Source organism: Pungitius pungitius, chromosome 17 (genome assembly GCF_949316345.1).
Source record: "Pungitius pungitius chromosome 17, fPunPun2.1, whole genome shotgun sequence".
Lineage (NCBI taxonomy): Eukaryota > Metazoa > Chordata > Actinopteri > Perciformes > Gasterosteidae > Pungitius > Pungitius pungitius.
This window is the reverse complement of record NC_084916.1, coordinates 14,248,588-14,263,930: the sequence shown is the minus strand read 5'-3', so window position 1 is coordinate 14,263,930 and position 15,343 is coordinate 14,248,588.

The following is a 15,343-nucleotide window of genomic DNA, read 5'->3' as shown; positions in this document are numbered from 1 at the left end:
CTTTCCTGCCTTCTCTTTGTGAGCGAATGAGACAAGAAACACTCGCGGGCCTCCCCCCCCCGGCTCCAAGCAACGCATCCATCCATCCCCTCTTCTTGCTCTCCCCTGACGACTTTCTCGCCGCTGCTTCCACGTTACCCCCCCCCCTCCCCGGGCGAAGCTTAGAGAGACGCCGCTCTCGGATGGATGGACGGATGAGGGGACGGCGGGGGGGGGGGTGGGGGGCCGACGGGAAACAGTTGTCACCCATTGCGACAGTTCGAGAATCACATGATTTCGAGGGCCCACTCGTCGCATCCACGTCAACGCGGAGGAATCCCAGGGGAAGGGGGAAAAATGCGTGGTGCGGGTGTGCACGGCGAAATCAATCGATTGCTTTCCGATGCATGCGCGCGCACTCTCACAACCGCACACACACGCGCACACCCACGCGCCGCAGCTTATGAACGGCGCGGTGCAATCAGCCCCTGAAGTAAATGCCAACCAACACCAACAGAACATGCAGCAGCTAGGCCGGGAGCGCTGGAGTGTGTACCTCCAATAAACTATCTGCTCTAACGCCACATTGGAATTTAACACACTTCTGTTGCATGACAATAAAGCAGACGTGCGCCCCCCCCCCCCCCCCCCCCGCGTGTCGTACACTGCCTCTCGGGCAACGGCCGGCGGTGTTATGCATTTTTATGTCGGGGTGGCGAGGGCCCCCTCTCTTAATAGGGGTGTCACGGGGTGCGAGGTTCGGTAACCTTGTGCTTTATTGTCTCGGGGGGCTGGAAAATGGGTTTTATTCCAGAGCGAAGATGAGATAAGGCTCTGTCAGGAATACGGGCCTCTCTGCCTCTTACCCTCACTGCTGGAGGCTTATTGCAGAAGAGAGGACTACCATTCCGTCTCTCTCCGCTCCCTCTGTCTTGTATAGATTTTCCCTTGTGCCACTTTCATTACATTTGGCGCTTTCTTCTCTGCTTTGACTTTCATGTTCTCTAACCCTTCCCTTCTACCCTCAATTTCACCCATCTTCATTATGCTGTCATTAAACCAATTCTGATTTCATTGCGATCGTTCATCATTCTGTTGCGTGGATTCATTATCGGAATCTTTTACTGCTTTTCTCCCCCCCCCCCGTCCATTTCTCAGCCTGACCCTGCAGTGAGATGGCCCCAGTGCATAGAGTTTGTATTATACTGTGTTGTATGAGTGGATGTGTCTACTTGTGAGAGATAGACAAAATGGATTCAGCTACGAAGCTATTTTGTGCATATTTCTCACATTTGAGACTTTCCTTTTGTGTCACAAAATAACACAAAAATCCATTTGCATCATTTGTATCAGAACTGGCTGCCATTTCTCAAAGGATAAAGCAAAAAAAAGAAGAACTTTTTATGGTTTTAGGGAAGTTCATTATGGGCAGACTCCGTTTGGTGCTTCTTCTTTTTTTTAGATGAATTCAAAGCCTGTAAGATGGTAAATATCTCATTTGTATTGACATCATTTAAGCTGTTCATCATCATTTAGTTGACATAATGCCTCCATGGCACAGTTGCTATTGAGTCTTAAAGGGATATTTTTGACACCAGGAGTTTGCCTGTGAACACAACCAGGATGTCGCCTGGCCAAGAAATCATTATCCTGCGATCTAAATACCCCAAAATGTTTTTGCTTCCTTCTTTTTTATTTTCCAGTAAATTCATTTGCGACAAATGGAATACAATGGCTTCCTAATGTGCTTTATTAAATGGAACAATCTTCTTTGGAAGTTATTTTAAGATCATTTTTTATTCATTCCACCATCTGATATTCAGCGAGCTCCGGCTGGCTTTGTGTTGGTGGGACACTGTTCTCGTCCTGCTTTGTGTCACAAAATGAAATCTCAGTTTTCTTGAAGAAATCCTTCCGGCTTGAATACAATCATTAGCGCTTGGCGGTAATTGTCATGTAATTGTTTAGTGCGTACGTGGCACTAACGCATTTACAATTACAATTCATTTTTTGTCACGGAGATCCGAACCGGCCATGGCTACGAGCAACGCTGTGTGCGTGTGATTGTTTTGCAAGAAATATCAAAGGCTAACATACAGTATATCTTTGTTTTGTTAAGTTTGGGTTATCCTCCCCGCTCGGAGTAATCACTTGTGCGTCTTTGGCTAAAGGGTGCATGAGTGAGAGGGACTGTGCAATAAATCAACAACATTCGCCACAAACCAAACCGAACCACAGTGCCAACTTTCATCCCGTTTGTGGAAAGAGAGGATGCTAATTGGTTGGACAGCGTAGCAGTTTAGCTGTTTTATCTCAGAAGAACAAACGTCTCAAATGCCCCAAGGAGCCAAAGACCTTAAAGCTAGTCTGACATTAGAAGAATATATTTTCTTGTGGTGTTCTTTCTCCTTTACACATAGAGAATGAAGTGTTCTGAAGACTTTAAGTCTTCCCGCTTTTTGAGGGCTATTTTAAGAAGCAAGAATCTAATTTACTCTCCCTCAAAATGGGGTCCAGATACACAAAGCACTTGACATTATCGTGAGTGGAGTCACGGAGATTATGGGTCAGTTAGATGTCAGTGTTTCTGATTGCTGTGTATGATTGGATGCCCCTTCATACAAAAAAAAAAAAAAAAAAAAAGGAAAAACGAAGAAACACCTGAGTCCTGTGCGTCACGTTGCTCATAAGTCACGGGTCATCATCAGTCAGTGAACAATGCGCACACGGGACGCCTGGGGGTACGAGCCGCTCCTCTTTGTCGGGCTCGGTGGGCAGCTCGGGCTGTAATTAAACAAAGTTCATTTGACTCCTCGCGTGGAGCGAAGGACCTTTTCATCACAGAGACAATACGCCTGCCTCTTGGCCCGATGGGTGTTGCGGGGATATCGTGTGCCGTAGTGTATTTTGTGAGGGTGTGTGTGTCTCATCCATTGTGCAGCTGTGAATGGGCCTCCCTGTGTCGAACCCTCTCCTCATCTGCCTCGGTTGCCGGGACACATCACAGATGTGCCCCCCCCACCCCCCCTTTTTTTCGCCTCACCTTCCTTATCTGTTTACAGTATTTTGCAAGAAGGGGACGGGCTCAATTATAGATATCTGAGAACACCGAATGCTATCGCAGAAAAGGTTCTGAGAGTGTATTAGGCACGGTCTGCCGGTACCTTGTTGTCCTCTTTAGCAGCTTGAAAAGTAATCTGCACTGAAAATATGACCCGCGTGGACACAGTGCACAGTGTTAAAAGAGGATGATTGGCATTGAGATTTCTAAACATGCATGAAAGACGCTGCTTTTCAACGCATATAATATTAATGCAACTTGAACCGGAGAGAGCTGGAAGGCGAGCGCGATCGCGTTTGATCTGCTGCAGAGTAACAGCGAGCGTCTTTGATGCGGCAGACAAGTGTGATGCAAGCGGGCTTCCAATTCGTTTGTAAGACAGTTCCACGCCAACTTCTGCTTCGTGCACGTGAGCATCGGTGTTCCACTGCAGCGATTCGGCTTGGAGGGGAGAAGGGTTAGGGGGGGGGGGGGGGGGGGGGAGGAGGGTCTTCTTTCACCGCACAGAGCGTCTCCGTTCTCTGTCTCAGTGGTGCTTTTCTAGGTCAGGACGATCACAGCACTGCAGCACTAGGGACACACACACACACACACACTGGCGCGACTACACCCACGCAGACGCGGCAGTGTACAGTACCATCACACAAAGACACGTGGGTGGTTATTCACACATGCACACATATGCGCATGGGTGAAGCAATGAGCAACAAAAAGGCTTTAAATGCGTTTGATATGAGTTGTCTTGTCCATTTTGTTTAGGGGTTGCGATAGATGCCCCCTCACTCCGGCAATTGCAAGACCAGCATTAAGCACTAAAGGCGCTCGGTTGCTCGCACGCTGAGCCCTCTGAGGGTGGAATATATGAGCATTGCCATTAATTATTTCCTTCTCTGTTAGTTGTATTAGTCATTAAACTAGCTGTTAGACACTTGTGCAAATCAAAGCATGATAAAATGACAGATGGCTCAACAATGGAAGATAACCGGAATTTTTTGGATGGTATCCCACATATTTGTTTTTTTGCAATGCAACTACCCACTAAATGCTGTGTGCTGTTCCTGACTTTGTTGGAGGTCTCATGGAAATTGATACAATGGAAGTTAAAATGAAGAAAAAAAATTCTGTTTGTATTTGTATTATTTTCCTCAAACAAATACGGGAGCATAATAATAGAAACACAGATGACAATAACACCATTGCTGCCAAAACTAAGTCAGGTGGTTGGTTTAAGCTGATTATAATTGTATTAATTGCAACATTTCTATAATCCTGTTTTAATGACTATCCAAACCATGTGTTGACTCACCAACAGAAATGTGGCTAAAAACCAACAGTCCAACCTGAATATCGTTTCAACGTTTCAACATTTGACAAGTTTGGAAGGAAGCTGCGACGCCCGAAGGCGTTACGGGCAACAGATACATGAATCATGGCTTTTTTTGGGGCAAAACATTTAAATATTCCTCAGATATTGTCATTGAGGGCTTCGTTAATATTATTGTTATTACCGCTATTTTGCATCTGAGTGGGAGGCACGGAGGTATGTGTTTTTTAATTTGGGGCTGCCAGGTCGTGCCTAATTGAAGTTAACAATGGATGCCTTCGGGTGGCAGAGGGGATTCGGTTAGCTGAAGGGGAAAGCTTAAATACACTGTGCCGAGGTGGTTGACTGCATCCAATCTTGTGTGAAGGTGATCTGGAGGTCCGCTGATTGGGAAGTTCAATATTATCCGGGCATCATTCTGTAATTGTGTGTGTGTTTTTTTTACCAAGTTCTTTGATTACAGATGGAATCAACAGTTATCTACTGAGCTGAAAACACCTCGGATCCGTTGTATAAATGATGCATATGCTTTTTCACATGAACTGTAATTCATAAAGGGAGAATATGGACACCCATGTACACATGCTTCCAGCCAGCGTACGCGTGGTTTTAGCCACAATGAGTATTGGATTTTGGCAATTTCCCATATCACTCAAGTTTTTAAATCAAAGGCAGCGAAAAACTAACCAGTTGAAGGGATGGTAGTGCCAAAAACATGATGTCATCTAACTACAACGTAAGTAACAAATGTGGACACAGATTTGGTACCGATCTCCACTAACGGACTCACGGACCTTGACTCTGTGAGGGTTTACAGGGCCGTCCCACTCACACGTTGTTGAGTGTTTTAGGGCTCTCCAGAAGACGGTTAGGCTCTTTTTATGAACCTTTTCCGTGAAGTCATTGCAATGTGAAAATGGAATAACCAGTGAAGAGCCATTAGCGTTGGGCCCAAGATTTAAGAGAGACTCCGAAGGCTACACCTCGTTTTGCTTTGTTTGGAACAGGTACATGCCGCCATTATCCTATAATGGGAGCAAAGTAATCAAAGTGCCCACTAAAACGAGCTTGTCAGTCAAATAGACAATGACGGACACTGTTCCACCATCAGTACTCGAGGCTCCAATTGAACAAAATAAATTGATATATTACATTAAAAGGTTCACATTTTTTTCTAACCTGCCTTTGCTGTGGCTGTCATTAGACCTCCTCCCTTGGAAATAGCCTTTGACAAAGAAGCCGGATGAAATGGGAGAGAGGATGGAGCCAGAGAAATGACTGGAACCCTCGTTGATAACTCGCCATGTCAGTATTGGCACCGAGCAGAACAACGTTTCGGCGTGCATATCAAACAGAGAGAGAAGTGCAATGTCACCAAGAGATGAGCAACTTCTAGATGAGACAACTCTGTTTGCCATTGAGGGATAAACAGTAGAGTGAGGATGGGGAGAGAGGAGCCACAGAAACAAAACAAACAAACCAAAAAAACGCACAATAATGAGCATTCCCCTGACTGGTTTGTTTGCATAGCTCATCAGCTTTCACCACTGTCTTTTTAGTAGCCTCCCATGAGTGCCTGCTGTGCAAAGTTTGCGAGCAGAAGTCTTAAAAATGATTTTGATCCCGCAGTGAAAACGTCCTGACGGGGGGAGAAACCTGATGACATAACGAAAAGCTATTTTCAACCACACAGCCGTAACTTTTTCAGCGAGCATTGTGTCAATGTGTCCTTTGTTTTATTAAGTGAAGACATCGGTTTGACTGTGAAAGCCCCCAACGTGCTGTTGGCACACTGTAAAATACGCTGTGACATCTCAGCAAAATCCATATTCCACAGACTCAAACAAGGCGTAGTCTATTGCCGCTGACTCCACTCCCCTCGGAATGTACACAGGGGTTTACTGAGCTATTCATCTGTTCATTTCTATTCATCTACCTGTCACGGAGGGGGTACATGAAGGTGTGTGTGTGTGTGTGTGTGAGTCTGGTCCCGCCTTAACAAGCCACAGAGACCTTACAATAATGTGGCAAAGTTGCTCAACATTGCGTGAAATGACTTTATTGCACTTTAACATTAAAAAGTCTGATAGAATACATTCTCCAGTAAATGGGACCACGGTGCCCAGGGGAGCAGACACGGGGTCCGCCAGTCATGCGAGGTGACTCGTGAGTGTGTACATTTATTATTATATTATATTAAAAAAAAAAACTAAAAAAAAACTAAAAAGAACAAGGTGCTCAAAATGGCATCGAAACAAAAATGACATGTCGCATTTGCACCGTGACGTTCTCGCACGCATGGTGCTAATCAGTGTTGAGTTCCCCCCCCCCGGAGAAACATGCATGTTTCCACGAAATAACCTTGTGAAAAAAAGGGGGGTGATTTGTGTTCATTTGCATTTTCTCTCGGGTTTGAACAGAAAGATCCAGAGCTGTTGGGGGAGTCTCGTGCCATTAATCTGCTGTTTTCCACGCTTTACGATTTTTTTTTATAACGGATTGAATGGTTCATTACTTTGAAGCGGTTTCTAAACCGCGTGTAAATTACACGTCATCATTTTGTTGCCCACTTCACTGTGCAATTCCAGTCATATGAAAATATAATTCTAAATGCATTCCGGTAATACTATTTAACATTGCATGATGGTGCTATTGCGGGAACACGACGTTAGGAATGTGATCATCTAAAAACTGCAAAACAACTTAATTCTTTGACATCTCTGTCCCGTTGCAATCATCAATCGCCTTGATTTGTTGAGAAATGTATAATATGGAACCATTTGTTATTTCAGTTACATTTAGACCCTTATGACACAGTATAAACAGTTCTGTTCTGTTTTCCGCCCATTACTTGACTTGAAGCATGTTCCTTTATTCCACTTCGTCCTTACACAGATGGATGGGTCATTGTATTAGAGGGGTATTAATTATGAAAAACAACATTGATGAAGCCAAGGCCGTTTGTCTCTTTGTGGATGGATCTTTCTTTCATCTTCCCCCCCACATAAATAACACTTTATTTGAGTGTCCGCACTGTTATTTGACTGTCGTCAATGTGGCAGGACCAGTATTGCGCCATCTTTCTGATGTGTTTGATCAACCCTACGAAAGCTCTGGGCTTGCAACGCCACAGCTCTCTTCCAAGGATCTTTGCTGTTGCCTCAGGGTGTCGTGCACGTTCTATCTGAGCTAACAACGGATCGGAACCGCTGCAAACACGGGATGTACGGTCACATTGTACTTCACTGCCCTTTTGTTTTGTCAACCCCATGTGGTCAAATGGTTGCATTTAATATGATCAAAGGAAAGAATGAATTCAGAGGCCGAATGAGGCCCATTTCGCCTGCCAATAGCAACCTATCACGCTTTGACATCCCCTTGTCCAGGATGTTATAATGATCTTCATCACCCACCAGAAACCCTGATGTCAGACAAGTGCGTAATTGCCTGGCAACGCGTGTGCGTGTGTGTATGCGTGGTGGTGTGTGTGTGTGTGTGTATGTGTGTGTGTGTATGTGTGGGCAGGGGAGTCGTTTAGTCGGACACAAGGCTAATTTTAGTTGAACCCCGTGGCAGAAGGGCCTTTAACGTGACCTAGCAACAACGTCACAGGACGGCTAAAGACACGCCTTACTAGTGTGTGTGTGTGTGTGTGTTTATGTGTGTGTGTGTGTAACGGACGCTGAGACAGAAAGGAAGGGAGACAGGGACAACGAGGTGAAACAGACAGCGGTTGTCCTCATTACAAGGCAAACATCTAACATCAGCTGGGCACCTTTCACCTTCATTTCATCATTAGCATTTGTGGCGAGCAGCATCACGCGTACAATTCTCTACTCTGCAAAGTGGCGTCGGAGGAGCTTGTATTCGGCTTTTGTTCAAACGATTATCAAATTCCCAACGGGGGTGAATGATTGACAGTGGAATAACCCTCACAACAAACTTCAGCTTTCATGCTTGCACAGCACGATGTTTCAGGGTGTTTAGTGAGGTCCGCTCTACTCTACGCCGCCCCACCGCAGCGACCTGATGAGCACCTGCCTGTTGCCCCCCTGTGCGTGAAGAAATACTGCTGTTTTAACTCCATTTCAGGTGTATCCAGGTGACCAACAGTCTCATAATCAAACGCCGCGCTGATGCACTCTGGTTACTGTATCCTTGTGCTACTTACGGAGCGGCACTCAAGAAAGAAATCAAGCACCTAACGCCGACAATATGAAGACAAAACAATCAATCTCACGTTGAATATGAAATGAAAGAATGAGATGTGTCTTGAAGTGCGAGCAGGCCAAAAAGTCATTGGTGTCGTTATAGAAACACTGCGATGTGTGCATCGGAGAATGCGTCAAAGCACCAGTGATTTGAAGGCAACGTCACAAAAAATCGGTACTTCGGCTGTAATCGAAGACGGCTGTATATGATTATCCTGTGCATCAAAGATGCCCGCTCAAAGCACTGGCGGGGGCTTTCTGGGGAGCCGATCTTTAACTTTGTAATCTTAGTTTGTAGTTAATTAATTTTCTAACAAGAGTTAAACCCTCTGACATTTAGTAAAATTAATCACATTGTTATTTGTGATCCACAAGACCAACACACACGGCCAGAATAGCAAATTACCACACAAGGGCAGCTGCAGGTATGTGAGTAAATACCAACCACATCATGGCACATAATTAAAGTCCAACAGCTGAAATTTAACATTTTTTTTCTTGCCTCAGTCCATAAATTGACACTCGTCCAAACTCCGGAATGGTCCCATATTATAATAGATTATTATTAAACAACAAATTGAACTTTAAGACTACCAAAAAAAATTCTGGTTGATGAAAGATTTTCAGACTGTTATTTATGGGACGGCGTCTCATGATTTAATTCACTAGCTATCATTATTTAATGAAGGGAAATAGTCAGTAACCGTCTATAACAGATTGTGTCTAAAAAGTAAAAGTGGCACTGTGTAAATGTGTTAAACGCTAAAGACTTATAGCATTTTACCAAATATTAAGGGTTCATATGATCAAATAATAAGAGCAGTAACATCGGGCAACCTACTCACTCAGGGAGAAGAACTGGTCAGTTTGTGTAAATGTAACATACTGTTGCTGGTTAGGGAACCTTTTTTTAGTGAGGTGACGGTGCTCACCGCTGTATTAAGGTGCCGGAGCATCAAATAACTGAGGTTCATATTTTGCTCAAAGAATACATTAAAGCATTTGAGCATTTAATTGGGAATCAAAGAGTGGCACCTCAGGCCATTCATGCAGTCACCTCGAATAAGCCTTGTTTCCTGGTATCTCAAAGTGATAATAGTGTACATGCCACTGCGTTGAGCTGAAATGTGTCACTCAAACTCCGATATTACCAAACGTTTATGGAACATCCTCATCTGTGGATGAAGCCGCGGGCGGCAGAGGAAAAAAGAGAAGACACGACAACGGAGAGAAGATGACCCCAAATTCAATTCTGGACCCACTTCACCTACAAAAACGTCTCAACCAGCCTCCGAAGCCTTATTACGCAAGGCTTTACTTCTCAAGCCCGCATGCACATTACAGCAAGCTCTCCTGTCTGATGGCATCAGAGAGCCAGAGACACCAGAGCAGACTAAAGTACAACAATATAGACGGAGTGAGACAATGGCTAGAAAGAAAGTTGACAGTGAATGGAGATGGGGACCGCCCGGGAAGGAAAGACAGAGGGGAATATATATGGGGATTTGAAGGAAGTGGAAATGGAACATTGCAAAAGAATGGATCGAGCTGAGGGGTGAGATTGAAAAAGACGAAGAGGGGGACAAAGCCATTGACGGACTTTAGAGTCGGAAGAAGATGAGAGAAAGAGGGAGGAGGGCGGGACAAAAGGCTCCAGTGAAAGAAGGACCGAGCTCAAGAAAGAAACACTCGAGTGGCAACTTCTGAGAGCGATAGAGAAGGACCGGCACAAATCTACGGAATTATTATCATTACATTGACCGGTGTTGTGAATGTAGAAGTACGCCGGGGTTCGTGCAGAGGGGGAAAAATAACAAAACTCCTTAACCCCCGAAAAAAGAGAAATCTTTAAAAGGCTGTCAGGTTGTTTTTCCGTAACAAGCCCACTTGTCTGACATTTAGGCAAAAACAAAAAAATGAGTCCGTCTCGAGTACTGTACCCTTCAGAGAGGGTTTGGGAGGCCATTTATTTACAGCCAATCAAATGGCTGCCTCGGGATTTTCAGAGGTCACGTCATACCTGTTTTGGGATATTATTGTTTTTGAGCTCCACAGATTCAACACTTTAACACTTTAATTCAAAGTGCGCCATGAAAGCTGACACGGATAATCGAGCAAAGTGAAAGAAAAAAAAAAAACTCTAATGAATTGGTTTAGATTTCAAAGGGATCACTGACAAAAATTCCCAAATGAAGGTTTTGATGCTAGCGTTTAAGTTGCAGCGGAGGTCCTTAGCACCGAAAAGCCTTCCGTACTTTCATATGGTTTAGCTTTTTTTAGTTTGTATTTATCTTTCTCTGCCAAACCAAATGCCCTCCGTCATATTATATATATCATTAACCGTTGCTTTGGATGATCTTATATAGACTGCATCAAAAAGCAGTGAGATGTGTGAAGGCCGAAATGTAGCCCCCGGGTCATTAATTTCCTCCTTCCGGGCTTTGTGTCCTTACAAATCCTCTTCAAAATCTATTATACCAGGCCTGACAAGTGGTAGTGATGCATTAACACCGAATTTTGCTGCCTCAGAGACAACCAGCCCCGCAAAAGACAGAGTGATGGAGACACTAGAAGCCTGAAGGATGAAAAAAAAAAGGAAAAAAAAAAATCAAATACATCAAAAGATTCAGTCACCCTGGACCAACAATAAAATCTGTTTATGGCCTTTGGGATCAAAATGCACTCCGTGACTCGCCTTTCAACAACAAATCTTGTATAAAAGAAGAGGAAATATGCACACCTGCACCTGACAGCGGTGGCAACAAAGCCCAATGCTGCGGAAACGCCCGCCGCCCCACGCCCCCATTTTGCACCGCCAGGCGCACAGCTTTCTTTTTTATAATCCCCCCTCTCTCTCCCTGCGATGTTAAAGAGTTGCTAATGGACACATCCCATTCACCGGGGACGGTTAAAGAGACGGGTCGTAGGGGATCGGCAGTGACGCCCGGCTGGGATCAAAGACCACGACGTGCGGGCACACCGGATCCATAAAGAAAACGAAACTTTCACAAACAAACCACACGTCGGAGAGAATTCTCTTAATTAGACGGCGGCGGCGATAAGGAATCCGCTGCCGCCGCAGGAGAGTGGCCTGCAGTCACTATTCCACCCACCCTGTGATGGCTTTGGTTGGTCTGCACTCGCCTCAAAGACAATGCTTATTTTTTTTGTCCCCTCTGTTGTCTGCTTGTGCGTTATTGTTTTTCTTGTTTGTGTATTTTCCCCTGGTTGTGTGTGGGGGGGGGGGGGGGGGGGGGGGGGGGCGGACATGATAAAAGGGAGAGTAGTAAGTAGATTTCCAGGAGATGGATGCAATGCAATTATTTTGTTTTATGCAGACGTGCCGCATGAGTCGGTGTGGGTGGTATTTTTTTCCGTAACCCCTGCGAATGCAACAAAGTGACTCTGTCTGTGCAACACAAGTCCATAGGGAGGCACAACCCTCCGCGGATGACAAAGAAAAATGATATAAACAACACCAATAGGATGATATACACATATTTCTTCTTTTTTTTTTTTTTTTTTTGCATATTGTTCTGTCGGCTGTTATCCCTGAATTTGTTCTCCGTCATGGGAATCAATCACAGCATTTTGGGATGTATGATCGGCCTCAGAACCTGCCTCCCCCCCCCCCCCCCCCCAAAAAAAAAGAGGCCTGTTCTCCATCCTTCTCAGCCTGACGCGAGACGGTACCTTAACCTACTGCTTTCGAAGGGCACGCTCCCCCCCCCGACGTGATTGATGTCAACACGGCGAGGCACTAAACTAGCCGTATAAAACATGCTCATGTGCACTTGTCATGCTCTGCGATTGGCTCCCGCGTCCCGGGAAAGCGCACCCCCTCCCCGCCCCCCTTCCCTGTCTACGCTTCACAGCGCGGCTCCCAACGAAAGCCCGCATCCGGCCAACCTTAATCCGACGAGCGGCGAACTTGCTCTTTGATTCACGCACGCCGATGACTGCGCAATGGGCTTCGGCAGGGGGGGCCTCGGAGGGAGTAAAGTGAAAGAACACGTGGTAGCACGTCTCCCCCCCCCCCCCGCGCGCTATTGCACTTAGCCTCGAAGATGTTCCCGACGAGCTATTACAGTTTTCATTTACGGAGAATCTGACACCGTGGGGGGGGGGGGGGGGGGGAGGGGGTCCGGAGGGCTGAGGAGCCGTATTGTCCCCCATCTGTGCTCTTACTGAGCGGCACTTATTTCAGAAGGTTTTTTTTTTTTTTTTTTTTTTTCATGCAGATCCATTAGAACCATCTGACGAGATGAGAATTAAGGGTGTGGATCTGCGAGGAGCGAAGCACACCGCGCATCAGCAACTTCGTTCGGCCTGCGAGGAATTCAGTTGGTTATTCTGAGTCTTCTGCTTTCTCTTCATCAGCATTCTTTTCTCTTATTGTAGCCCCCCGCCCGCCCCCCCCCCCCTCCCGGGTGTGCTTCATCTCGGCATTCTAATCAGATGAACGCAGTCTATGTTTGTTTGTTTGTTTGTTTGTTGGTGTTTGTGCTCTGCATCTGTGCCTCATCCTCTTTGGGTTTCGACTCAGGTGAGGCCAGCTGGCTTCCCGTTGCCGTGGTGGCACCACCGTGTCCCCTGGTATTCAGTCAGCGTCTCTGGCGGCTGCACACTGGCCAGGGACTGTGTGTGTGTGTGTGTGTGCTTTGGCTTCTTTCATTTAACTTAGCCAAATGAGAGGAAACTGTGTATATTTAAATGTATATTTATTGCCAACATCTGCAGCAACATCGCCAAAGGTTTTCTATTTAGTATTAGCGATTCATATGCCTTTGAAATGGACTTCGAGTACTGTACCCGTTTTTAATCTTGTGATTGTGTAGCCATGTTTTTTTTTCACTTGTCAAGCCCATCAACAGGCAAACATTTGCATCATAATACCGACAGCAAGGGCGAGACAAAGGAGACCCAAACAATATTTACCCAGTCTCACTTACCCGGGCCAAGGCATGAAAATGGAAAACACAGAAGGTATGCAAATTAAACAGAAAAAGAAATCAAACTCAAGATCCGAAGGGGGGGAAAGTTAACCGAGGGGAGAATTGGAAATGACGCCGGATTGCTATTCCACGCCATCCGCAGTGAGAGGGACTGGTGGTGACAGATGAGCTCGTACATCACGCACACACACACACACCACAGTGCTGACAGCTGCCGCGGTCGCCACTCAACTCCGACCCTTCAGCTTCATTTATCTGACTGCCTGTGTGAACACAATCCAGGGTGGGGTTTGCCTCCACCGACACGGAAACACACGCACACACACACACTTTGACGTCTCATGCCAAAATCACACATTCGTCTGGCTCTCCATATTTAATCCTACACATATACACCGGGACGTCCCTGAGGGCCCAAAATCCCGTTATTCCCCATTTTTGCCAGTCCAGCGGCCCTGAAAGTGGGTTAATAGTGTGTGTGGGGCCCCGGACGGCTCCTTTTGGCTTTGGCCGATGTTGGGTACGTTTAGCGTGAAAGCGCCACATTGACCCCAGTCAGGTGCCCCCCATTACTCACACCATCCCAGATTCCCCATGTGGGGGCTGTGACGTTTTCTTGTCTTCTGGGCGGTCTTGTGATTTGACAGTAACTGTCAAACTGTTCCTGCTGTATTTGCTTCATAGTCAGGTCTTGTTTGTCACCCACGTGGAAGTGGTGTTTGTCATTGTGTAGTTGTATTTTTTAATTTTGGCCACGCTAGCAGCATGGCACTGGATAACGGTAATCTGTGTGTGTGTGTGTGTGGCAATAAAGAAAAAATCCTTTGGCTCTGGATATTTATTATATTTATAAGCAAGTAAAATATAAGCGTTTCCTCTAATGCCAGTGGAGATTGTTTTTGTTTTTTTCCATGAAATTTTTCATTTTCTCTCTTAAACCAAAGAGTAACTCATTGAAATCCGCGTGGAGTGGAGCTTGAACTGAACGCTGGAGACTCTTGGCACCACCACGTCCCTCCGGTTGAAACCTTCTGATCTGCGTATTATGTCCCGCAGCCAATTGAAGCACCAGACCTGTTTTCATGTTTCAAAGCTGAGCGCAGCCTGTCTCCACCTGCGGGCTAATTCGCAGCACACCTACACAGCAGATCACGCTGGAATGTTACTGTTCTCCTGGCTGCACAACAGTAGTTGCACAAACATTACCATGGATTTCTTTTTTTTTGTGCCGCTGCTCCTAATCAGCAGCCAGGCTTATCTGCTTCCTATGTATTTTTCGCAAAAGTTAACCGTTATTATTCTTTTTTCAAAAAAAATATATTTTTCTGGTCGCTGTTACTGTTATATTTCATTCATTTAGCCCGCTATTGATGTTGATGTTTGGTGAACGTATGATCATTAAAGGGTAAGACGATTGCAAAGGCAGTTCATTAAACTAATGACTACAGTGTATTGCAGGAACAATGATTTTTTGACATTTGGACACATACATGCGGGACATTGCAAAGCTGTTGGTCGGGGGGCTCTCAGCAGGTAACAGCAAGGCGTAGCTGAGATAACCCCAAACGCAGAGGGGGGGGCGTGTAGTAAATGTTCCTCATGAATCTACAAAGGTGTGTTTTGCATCATAATCGTGAAAGACAGCTCTTTTTAACTCTGCTTTCGTTAAATGGACTCGTGTTCATTTGCATATCAAACCACTAATTATGTACATCAATCGGTGCGGCGACTATAATTATAAAAGTTATTTTCAAAAGTAAATGGACCGGATTACTTTCCGAGGGAAGCGTGCAGGGTTCTCCTTAGTATTTCA